At 35.7% G+C, this 10,835-nt stretch overlaps 1 long non-coding RNA gene across 1 annotated transcript; it reads left to right on the forward strand.

Annotated features, from left to right (window-relative positions):
* On the forward strand, positions 2,764 to 9,823 carry LOC110267770. The gene is made up of 3 exons (XR_002355679.1): positions 2,764 to 2,840; positions 4,022 to 4,029; positions 9,813 to 9,823. It is a non-coding gene; the product is annotated as an uncharacterized LOC110267770 (long non-coding RNA).

Genomic DNA, 10,835 nt, shown 5'->3' on the forward strand with positions numbered 1-10,835 from the left:
TGTCTCTGCGTTTTTTTTTTATCAAAATAGATATAAAATAAACTAATTTAGTGTCTCTAAATACAATATCTTTGTTTATATTTCATCTGTCAAAAATAATTTATTATCTATGTATTCTTATCTCAATATCCCGTTATTTCACTTGATTTTTGGTACTTTTCGATAGGGTGTCGAATTGAGCTTGTATCAAGATCTCAATTCGGGGAGCAAATACGACTCCTCTAAAAAAAGAATGAGCTCGACTCGAAAATTACTTATAATGGTGTCGAAACGACCTACGTCGAAATTATTAGTGACAAATTTATAATGAACAACGTAAAATGAATAAATAAATGAGTAGAGAAAAGTTTTAAATAAATGAATATAAACTTGAATTGCAAAGAAAATAGAACAACAATGAAATATAAAGAAATGAGAAAAAACCGAATTAAATATAAAACAAAGAAAATAAATCAAATGACTTCTAACATTCACATGCACTTGCATTTTATACTCTTCTTTTTTTTCATTTAAGACTGAGAAGTTTTTGTGAATTTGGGTGATGATTTAATGTTGTTGATTGAAGTCCTCCAAAATCCTTCTGAGCTTTTTCTATTTATATATCACAAGGATAAACTTGTTCCTGAATAATCTTGACTACGACTGAGTTTCTCCTTTTTCATAGGCCATGGCCTTGCCTTGACCATGAAGTATCTTCATCGTGATACCCCACGTTCCATCTTGCCTTGTTTTTCAAGTTCTACGTTCTTGCATTCTGTCCTATTTACAATGTGATGCATTCTTGGTTCCGACTCTGTTCCTCAACCTTCCTCAAGTCACTAAGCCTTTGACCTTGATCACCTTTTTATCTTTGTCATAGTAGAAAGAAATTTCTCCTATGGTCATCTCGCCATGTTTTGACTTTCTATACACCATAGTCGAATGTCTTTTTACATCAAAATTTGTGCTAACAAATTGCCCTTTCACTACAACATTTTGGGTTTATGGCCATGATTTTTTTGGTCACGGTAAAAAACTGTGATTATAGATCCTCTATGGTCACGGTTTTTTAGGGTGACAAAAAAAAGTTATAGTCATGATTTTTTTGGAAAGGGTGACCATAGAGTACCTATGGTAATAGTTTTTTAAAAAAGGATGGTCTAAAAGGGTCTATGGTCACGGTTTTGAGAGGTGACCTAAAAGGGACTTGTCAGGATTTTTTACAGTGACCAAAAAGGGTCTATGGTCACGATTTTTTAAAAAAGGGTGGCCTAAAAGGGTCTATGGTCACGGTTTTGGGGGGTGACCTAAAGGGGTCTATGGTCACGGTTTTGGGGGTGGCCTAAAAAGGTCTATGGTCACGGTTTTGGGGGTGAAGGGTTTATGGTCACGATTTTTTACAGTGACCAAAAAGGGGCTATGGTCACAGTTTTTCAAAAAAGGGTGACCTAAAAGGGTCTTTGGTCATGGTTTTGTGGGTTGACCTAAAGGGTCTATGGTCACGGTTTTGGGGGTGACCTAAAGGTGTCTATGGTCACGGTTTTTTACAGTGACCAAAAAAGGTCTATGGTCACGATTTTTCGGAAGGGTGACCTAAAAGGGTCTATGGTCACGGTTTTGGGGGTGACCTAAAGGAGTCTATGGTCACGATTTTGGGGGGTGACTTAAAGGGGTCTATGGTCACGGTTTTAGGGGGTGACTTAAAGGGGTCTATAGTCACAGTTTTTTACAGTGACCAAAAAGAGGCTATGGTCACGGTTTTTAAAAAAAGAGTGACCTAAAAGGGTCTATGGTAATGGTTTTGGGGGTGACCTAAAAGGGTCTATGGTCACGATTTTGGGGGTGACCTAAAGGTGTCTATGGTCACGGTTTTTTACAGTGACCAAAAAGAGGCTATGGTCACGGTTTTTTTAAAAGAGTGACCTAAAATGGTCCATGGACATGGTTTTGGGGGTGACCTAAAGGAGTCTATGGTCACGGTTTTGGAGAGTGATCTAAAGGGGTCTATGGTCACGGTTTTGGAGGGTGACCTAAAGAAATTTATAGTCACAGTTTTGAGGGATGACCTAAAAGGGTCTATGGTAACAGTTTTAATCATTTGAATTTTAATTAATTAAGATTTTTATGTATTTTTTTATAATTTTAAATATTTTATCTTTTTAAAATTTAAAAATTTTAATAATTAAAAAATAATAATAATTTTATATAATTTACTTTAAATATTAAAATTTTAAATCTAATTTTATAAATAAAAAATTAAGTTGAATACTATTAATTTTAAATTAAAAAATAATTTAGAACTTAATAATATAAAAAATAATTTAATAACTTAATAATGGATGAAAAACTAACCCATCATCAGTGACCACTTATAATGCCAAATTTGTTTTAATTATAGTTTAAGTTTTAGCCATGGTGCAGCACAAGATAGTTGGAACAATATAAAAATTAATTTTGTACATTAAACGACGCCGGATTTAGAGGAAACTATGTCCGAATTTTTTATAAAAGTATAAGGATTTAATTAAAATAAATTTAAGGCATGATGATAACCTCAACAATTCTTTTGAGAAAAGAGTAATATAATAAAGAGATATTTGTTTGTATGTTTGTTACTTGAAGCAAACCAAGAGATATTTATTTGTTTATCTGTTGCATTGAGGTAACCCAAGAGATGTTTGTTTATTTATCTGTTGCTTGAGGCAACCCAAGAGATGTTTGTTTATTTATCTGTTGCCCTGAGGCAACCCAAGAGCAATTTTTCGTTCCCAAGAGTATATATTTCCTGTGTTCGCTTCGTCGGAACCAGTGAAGCAGCATCTGCTCCCTCGATTGGTGGTGGTGGTCGTCTTCTCAACCAGGTGAGCTCCAGTTTTCAACCCTATTTTTTCTCTAGTTCAATGTTGATTTCGGTGAATTTGGTGGTTGTTGAATGTGGTTGTTGCTATTTCATTTAGTTTTTGGAGTTGTTGTTGGCTTGTTGCTGTTATTTCTCTGCTTCGATGCTAATTTTGGTGAACCTGAGCAAATTTTAGAGTTGTTGCTGTTCTTTCTCTGGATCGATGTTAATTTCGGTAAATCAGAGCAAATTTTGGATGTGTAATATTAAATAATTGTCTAAACTTTCAAAAGTTTTTAATTTTTAGTATATATGTAATGTATATATGTTTTGATGATATGTTTTTTTCCCTAAGTTGAAGAAAAATAAATGTAAGTGTTTATATCTAATGTGACTTTGCTTTGCATGTTAATGAAGCAGGTGCTGAGCTTTCATATGGTAAAGTGGTTGAAAAAAAAGTTTCCGAGCATTGAGAAGGAATAATAGCAATACCAGAAACAATCTATCCTGCTAGAGCCTGAATTGTATTGCTCTCACGTCTGTAGAACAATTCTGTTAATAGTTTCTACTTAGTGTTAGTGTGTATATCACTGTATAAAACTGAGATTGAGACAAGTGTATTCACTCAACTATATTGATATGTTAGTTGGTTACTTTAATCACAACTTATCTTAATTGTTGATTATCATTTTTCATTTTTAGATTTATTTTGTAATTATCATCATTTTGGGATGTGATTATGCTTTAAAAAAAATTAAATCTCATAAAACAAAATAGGCTATGGTCATAGTGACCATAGATAAAGCTATGGTCACGGTTTTAAGGTGGGATGACCATATATGCTATGGTCACGGTTTTAAAGAGGGGTGACCATAGAGGCTATGGTCATGGTAAAAACCATGACCATAGATAAGGCTATGGTCACAGTTTTAAGGAGGGGTGACCATAGAAGCTATGGTTACAGTAAAAACCGTGACCATAGATAAGGTTATGGTCACGATTTTAAGAAGGGGTGACCATAGAGGCTATGGTCACGGTTTAAGGAGGGGTGACCATAGAGCTATGACCACGGTGAAAACTGTGACCATAGATAAGGCTATGGTCACGGTTTTAAAGAGGGGTGACCATAGAGGCTATGGTCACGGTGAAAACCGTGACCATAGATAAGGCTATGGTCACGGTTTTCAGGAGGGGTGACCATAGAGGCTTTGGTCACGGTAAAAACCATGACCATAGATAAGGTGATGAGCGGATAATTTATACGCTTTTTGGCATTGTTTTTAGTATGTTTTTAGTAGGATCTAGTTACTTTTAGGGATGTTTTCATTAGTTTTTATGTTAAATTCATTGTTTGAGCCTGGACATCACAATTTCGTGCACCAAGTTTTTGGCGCCGTTGCCGGGGATTGTTTGAGTTTGGACAACTGACGGTTCATCTTGTTACTCAGATTAGGTAATTTTCTTTTCGTTTTGTTTTCTTTTCAAAAATTTTTCAAAAATATTTTTCAAAAAAAAAAAAAATATTATTCAAAAATCTCTCATCTGTTTTCGAAAAAAATAAAAAGTGTTTTCAAAAAATTTTTTATTCAAAATTTTTAAAGAATGAATTCTAGTGTTTCATGAAGCATGTGAAGCCTGGCTGGCTGTAAAGCCATGTCTAAATTCCTTTGGACTGAGGCTTCCAACCATCAGTTGTTACACGACTGTAGGGTATGTCAGGCATGTCATGTCTAAATTACATGCTGAAGCTTGGCTGGCCATTGGCCATGTCTAGTGTTTTGGACCGGAGCTTTCATTGAAAGCTTGGCTGGCTAGTGAGCCATGTCTAATTCCTGGACTGAAGCTTTAGACTAAGAATGCAAGATTCCTGGAATTCATGTTAAAAAATTTGGAATCCTTATTTTTTCTTTTTCATATAATTTTCGAAAAAAATCCAAAAAAATTTAGAAAATCATAAAAAATCAAAAATATTTTTCTGTTTCTTGTTTGAGTCTTGAGTCATGTTATAAGTTTGGTGTCACTTGCATATGCATCTTGCATTTTTCGAAAATATCATGCATTCATAGTGTTCTTCATGATCTTCAAGTTGTTCTTGGTAAGTCTTCTTGTTTGATCTTGATGAATTTTTGTTTTGTGTCTTTTCATGTTTATCATATGCATTCTTGAATTCTTAGTGCGTAAGCATTAAAGAATTCTAAGTTTGGTGTCTTGCATGTTTTCTTTGCATTAAAAATTTTTCAAAAATATGTTCTTGATGTTCATCATGACATTGATAGTGTTCTTGGTGTTCATCTTGACATTCATAGCATTCTTGCATGCATTCATTGTTTTGATCTAAAAATTTCATGCATTGCATCCTTTTAGTGTTTTTCTCTTGCATCATAAAAATTTAAAAATAAAAAAAAATATCTTTCCCTTTTTCTCTCATTAAATTCGAAAATTTGGATTGACTTTTTTAAAAATTTTTAAAATCAAATTGTTTCTTATGAGTCAAATCAAATTTTCAATTTGAAAATCTTATCTTTTTCAAAATCTTTTTCAAAAATCAAATCTTTTTCAAATTCTTAGTTATTTTCGAAAATTCCAAAAATATTTTTCAAAAAAATCTTTTTCTTATTTTTATACCAAATTTTCGAAAATAACATAATCAATTAATGTTTTGATTCAAAAATTTGAAGTTTGTTACTTGCTTGTTAAGAAAGATTCAAACTTTGAGTTCTAGAATCATATCTTGTGATTTCTTATGAATCAAGTCATTAATTGAGATTTTAAAAATCAAATCTTTTTCAAAAATTAATTTCTATCATATCTTTTCAAAAATATCTTCTTATCTTACCTTTTTCAAAATATCTTTTCTAACTTCCTAACTTCTTATCTTTTCAAAATTTGTTTCAACTAACTAACTAACTTTTTGTTTGTTTCTTATCTTTTTCAAAACTACCTAACTAACTCTCTCTCTCTCTCTATTTTCGAAAATATCTTCCCCCTTTTTCAAAATTTCTTTTTAAATTATTAATTATTTTAATTTTTAAAAACTTAATTTTCGAAAAACTGGAGGCAGATCCAGAACCTGAAAGGACTCTGAAGAGAAAATTAAGAGAAGCTAAAATACAACAATCCAGAGATAACCTTTCAGAAATTTTCGAACAGGCAGAGGAGATGTCAGCTGAAAATAATAATAATGTAAGGAAGATGCTTGGTGACTTTACTGCACCTAATTCCAATTTACATGGAAGAAGAATCTCCATTCCTGCCATTGGAGCAAACAACTTTGAGCTAAAACCTCAATTAGTTTCTCTGATGCAGATCACAATTTCGTGCACCATAAGGCTATGGTCACGGTGAAAAAACGTGGCCTAAAGTATCATAATTTGAAAATTGTAACCGTGACCATAGATAAAAAAACCGTGACCATAGACCTATAGCCACGAGAGAATAGGCCACGGTAAAAAACCGTGACCATAGGTCTAAAACCATGACCATAGATCTATGGTCACCCTTTTTACTAGCTATGGTCACGGTTTTTTACCGTGACCATAAGCCTTTTTTTGTAGTGTTTAAAACTTATCGTTTCAAAGTATGAAATGATAGGTTTTACCTAATCTCGTGCTCTTCACATGTATTTTAAATTTTCAAATTTCAAGAAATGGTTATAAGAAAATGAAAAAGTTCGCGTGTTTCTGGAAATGTGTAATGTTCTCAGTGGACTTTAATGTGCCTTTATTAATTCAAAACCCTTTTGTATTCTCCAAGTTTCATTATTGTTCTATTTTCAGAGAATCCTTTTCCAAAAAATCCTTCGTATTCTTCGCAAAACTCTTCTCACTTTCTTGCAAATCACTCCCACATTCCCTCTATGGACTCTCAACCTGGTCTTCATTCAAGCAGTATACCAGCTGTTACTGCTACATCATCATCATCCACCACCATTGCTGCAACCACTACTACTTCTACCCCGTCACTATTGCTGGAGCTGCCATTTCATCTTCTTTACCTGCCTCTGTCTCCGCCACTATAGATGCTCCTTCTTCTTCGGGTGTAGCTCTTGCTTCTCCTCCTCAGGGGGAAGACGACGACGTTCATGTTATGGCTCCTCCACTACTACTAGTGAATAATGTGTCATAGTTCTATAATTATGATGGGAACTTACGACTTAAGAGCTCCAATCCTGATGTAGAAATCACTGCTTTATGACACACTCATGTACTACTTCCATTTAAAGTTTCTAATCTCCTATATTTATTCCTAGGGCCAATTTCTACCTTAGAACAAGTTGACTCGATCTCTTCATTTTTTCCTTCCCTTCCTGAACATATTCTTTTGATTTTTTGTAACCATATCAAAGCTACTTATTTTGTCAGTTGAGTATCTAGGACAACACCCCGAAAAAAATCTAGCTCTCTTTTTTTGACTTGGATGTTGAGGTTATCTTTGACCTATAAGTCTGTGTGGAGATCTTTAGGTATTGTTTCGACTCTTTGACTAGCCACTCATGACCTATCCTATACTGCCCCCTTCTTGGGGCTAGCATGTACTTTTGGTGTCCAGCCACCAATAACTTCCATCTCGTATATGGAATAATGGGTTCGACCTTGATGGAGATCTCAGCTTTGACTGGGCTTTTTCCTAATGGAGAAGATGTTTACTGGACGACCACATGTCCTGATGATGTTTTCGACATCAACTTTGATTCGACTTCTGTGACGGGTTTTATTCAAAATAACATGAGTTTTGAAAATGACCCTATTAGTGATAGTGAACACGTAGCTTTCCTTCTCTTATGGCTCAATGCCTTTGTTTGCTGTCCAAAGTCGATCCAAATCCAGAAAAGCAATTACTTCCCATTAGCTATCATGCTTCATCACAAGAAATACATCAACTTTCCCTCACTTATCTTGGGTCAACTGTATGAGATTCTTTCTTTGGTAGTCAGTAAAATTCAATGGGAAAACCGTCGACAAACCTGTTTGGTCCACTTTGGATTGTTAACCTATGGTTGAAATTTGTTTTTGAACCTCAATTTACTGTCCCTTCTGAATTTCCAAAAACCCTTCTTGAAGGTATTCGATTGTCTTTTCTTTCTTGGTCGAAACCAAAAGGAATGTCATCAAACTTTCCCTTACCATTAAAAGCAATGTTCATTCTGCTTACCACCCAAATCCTTTGGCCTGTCAAAAAAGTAATGTGAGATACCTTCATTTCCTAACAAACCTCAAACTTGAAAATCAAAAGGCTCTTGATGAACTGTGGTTGAAAACTTTAACTCCCCATATCCTTCCTGTAGGGCTTCCTCATGAGTCAACCATGGCACTAAAAACGAAACTCATAATCTATTCCCCACAATATGTGTCGAGGCAATTTGGCCTTGAACAGGCCTTACCTTGACCTCTTTCACTTGAAGCTGGGGTCCAAATGATCCATTATGAAGTGTCAAATCTGAAGGAATTCGATCAAATCCTTGATTTGAACCATCAACGAGTGACTTCCCAGTACGAGATATATGACATCAAATTTTGTTTTCTTTCGACTCCTTTATTTCACAAATGGTGGTCGACTTATTACCAACCTCATTGCCCTTTGACTGAACAAGCACTTTCTAACCTAGTTCTTCCTTCTGCACAAACTGCTATTACGTCGAAGAAACCAAAGATGAACACATCAATTGGTGCCATCTATTACCCAGGCACCAGGGATAGAATCCATGGTCATACGAGGATTGCTAGATATCTTTCAGGTACCATGTTTTTCTTAATGCTTAACAACCTTTTAAGTCCTTACTCCTCTTATACCTTCCTTATATTCTAGCTGCTCGATCAACAGTCTTAGGGGGGTGTTGCCCCTGACCCAAAACCAGTTGAAGAGAACTGGGAGTCAGACGAGGAAGCTGCAACTAAGAAAACTAAATCCAAAAGGGGTCGAGAAAAACGACGGTCGAGTGAGGCCACCTTATCTTCAAAGAAAAAGGGAGCTTTCGACATCCTTATGGGAGATAAACCCAAGAAAGTACAAAAATATGATCCAGCTCCGCCTATCAAGGTATTTTTGCACACTTCACCTTCAATAGCCAACCTATACATTATGCATATTTTAATGATCCATTTGTTTTACTTTATAGTCGAAACCCATAACGCGTAGTTCTTAGTCCCAGACTGGACCACAAAGCTATTCTAAACCCGGTGTCGATGCATCAGGTGTCGAAGCTGAGGTCACACAACCTCCTCCAAAGGTAACCACCTCCCTTCCTTTCAAGCTTCAACTAATTCCCTGATGGTAATTGTAGCTATTTCTTCTTCTTCTTCTTCTTCTTCTTCTTCTTCTTTCTTTTGTTCATATTCTTATTCTTTCTTTTGCTTTACAAAATATTTTATTTCTTTGTAGGCATGCTATATGCCGCCTCTACCGACTGATGCACAGTCCCAGCAAGAATCTAGTCCTATTTTGACCTCAGCTGTAGTGACTTCGACCATCTTTCCTACCCAAAATCTAACTGATGTCGAACATGATGAGTCTCCTATTAATGTTCCAACTCTTGAAGATGAAGACTTGAACTTTGATGATTTTAATTTCAACCTTACCAACATACTTTCAGAAGCTTGACAAGTATATTCCTTTAAAGGAACAAGAGTTTTCTCTTCTTCTGGACAAGAACCTGAAATCTCCCCTTTAGCGCAAGAAACAGAAAAATCATTCCGACTCGCAAAGAATAAGTTATCTCTCCTGAGCCACAATTTCCACCAGGCCCCGACCATTTGATTATTGAAAGAGTCAATGCTGTTCTTGATTGTCTCAACTATCCCTTAGAAGAGATAAACAATAATGCTGACCTGAAAACTCGACTGTTGGCAGCCCTTAACTTCTTGAATCAGAAAATTCCAGCTAATGCTTAAAATCCTTGGAGACATTTAATGGAAGATATTTACAATCACATTTCCAAGGTCAAGTGATGAGCGGATAATTTATACACTTTTTGACATTGTTTTTAGTATGTTTTTAGTAGAATCTAGTTACTTTTAGGGATGTTTTCATTAGTTTTTAGGTTAAATTCACATTTCTGGACTTTACTATGAGTTTGTGTGTTTTTCTGTGATTTCAGGTATTTTCTGGCTTAAATTGAGGGACTTGAGCAAAAATCAGATTCAGAGGTTAAAGAAGGACTGCTAATGCTGTTGGATTCTGACCTCCCTACACTCAAAATGGATTTTCTGGAGCTACAGAACTCAAAATGGTGCGCTTTCAATTGCGTTGGAAAGTAGACATCCAGGGCTTTCCAGAAATATATAATAGTCTATACTTTGCCCAAGTTTAGATGACGCAAACTGGCGTTCAACGCCAGCTCTCTGCCCAATTCTGGCGTCCAGCGCCAGAAACAAGTTGCAAAGTGGAGTTCAACGCCCAAACTGGCACAAAAGCTGGCGTTCAACTCCAAGAATGACCTCTCCACGTGTAACCTTCAAGCTCAGCCCAAGCACACACCAAGTGGGCCCCGGAAGTGGATTTATGCATCAATTACTTACTTCTGTAAACCCTAGTAGCTAGTTTATTATAAATAGAACTTGTTATCATTGTATCCAGAGTCTTGGTTACTCTGGTTCCCCTCTGGGGCCAAGACCAATGAACTCCATTATCACTTATGTATTTTCAACGGTAGAGTTTCTACACTCCATAGATTAAGGTGTGGAGCTCTGCTGTTCCTCAAAGATTAATGCAAAGTACTACTGTTTTCTATTCAATTCATCTTATTTTGCTTCTAAGATATTCATTCGCACTTCAACCTGAATGTGATGAACGTGACAATCATCATCATTCCCTATGAACGCGTGCCTGACAACTACTTCCGTTCTACATTAGATTGAATTAGTATCTCTTAGATCTCTTAATCAGAATCTTCGTGGTATAAGCTAGATTGATGGCGGCATTCATGAGGGTCCGGAAAGTCTAAACCCTGTCCGTGGTATTCCGAGTAGGACTCTGGGATTGAATGACTGTGACGAACTCCAAACTCGCGAGTGCTGGGCGT

The sequence above is a fragment of the Arachis ipaensis genome, chromosome B10 (assembly GCF_000816755.2).
Source record: "Arachis ipaensis cultivar K30076 chromosome B10, Araip1.1, whole genome shotgun sequence".
In the NCBI taxonomy this organism is placed as follows: domain Eukaryota; kingdom Viridiplantae; phylum Streptophyta; class Magnoliopsida; order Fabales; family Fabaceae; genus Arachis; species Arachis ipaensis.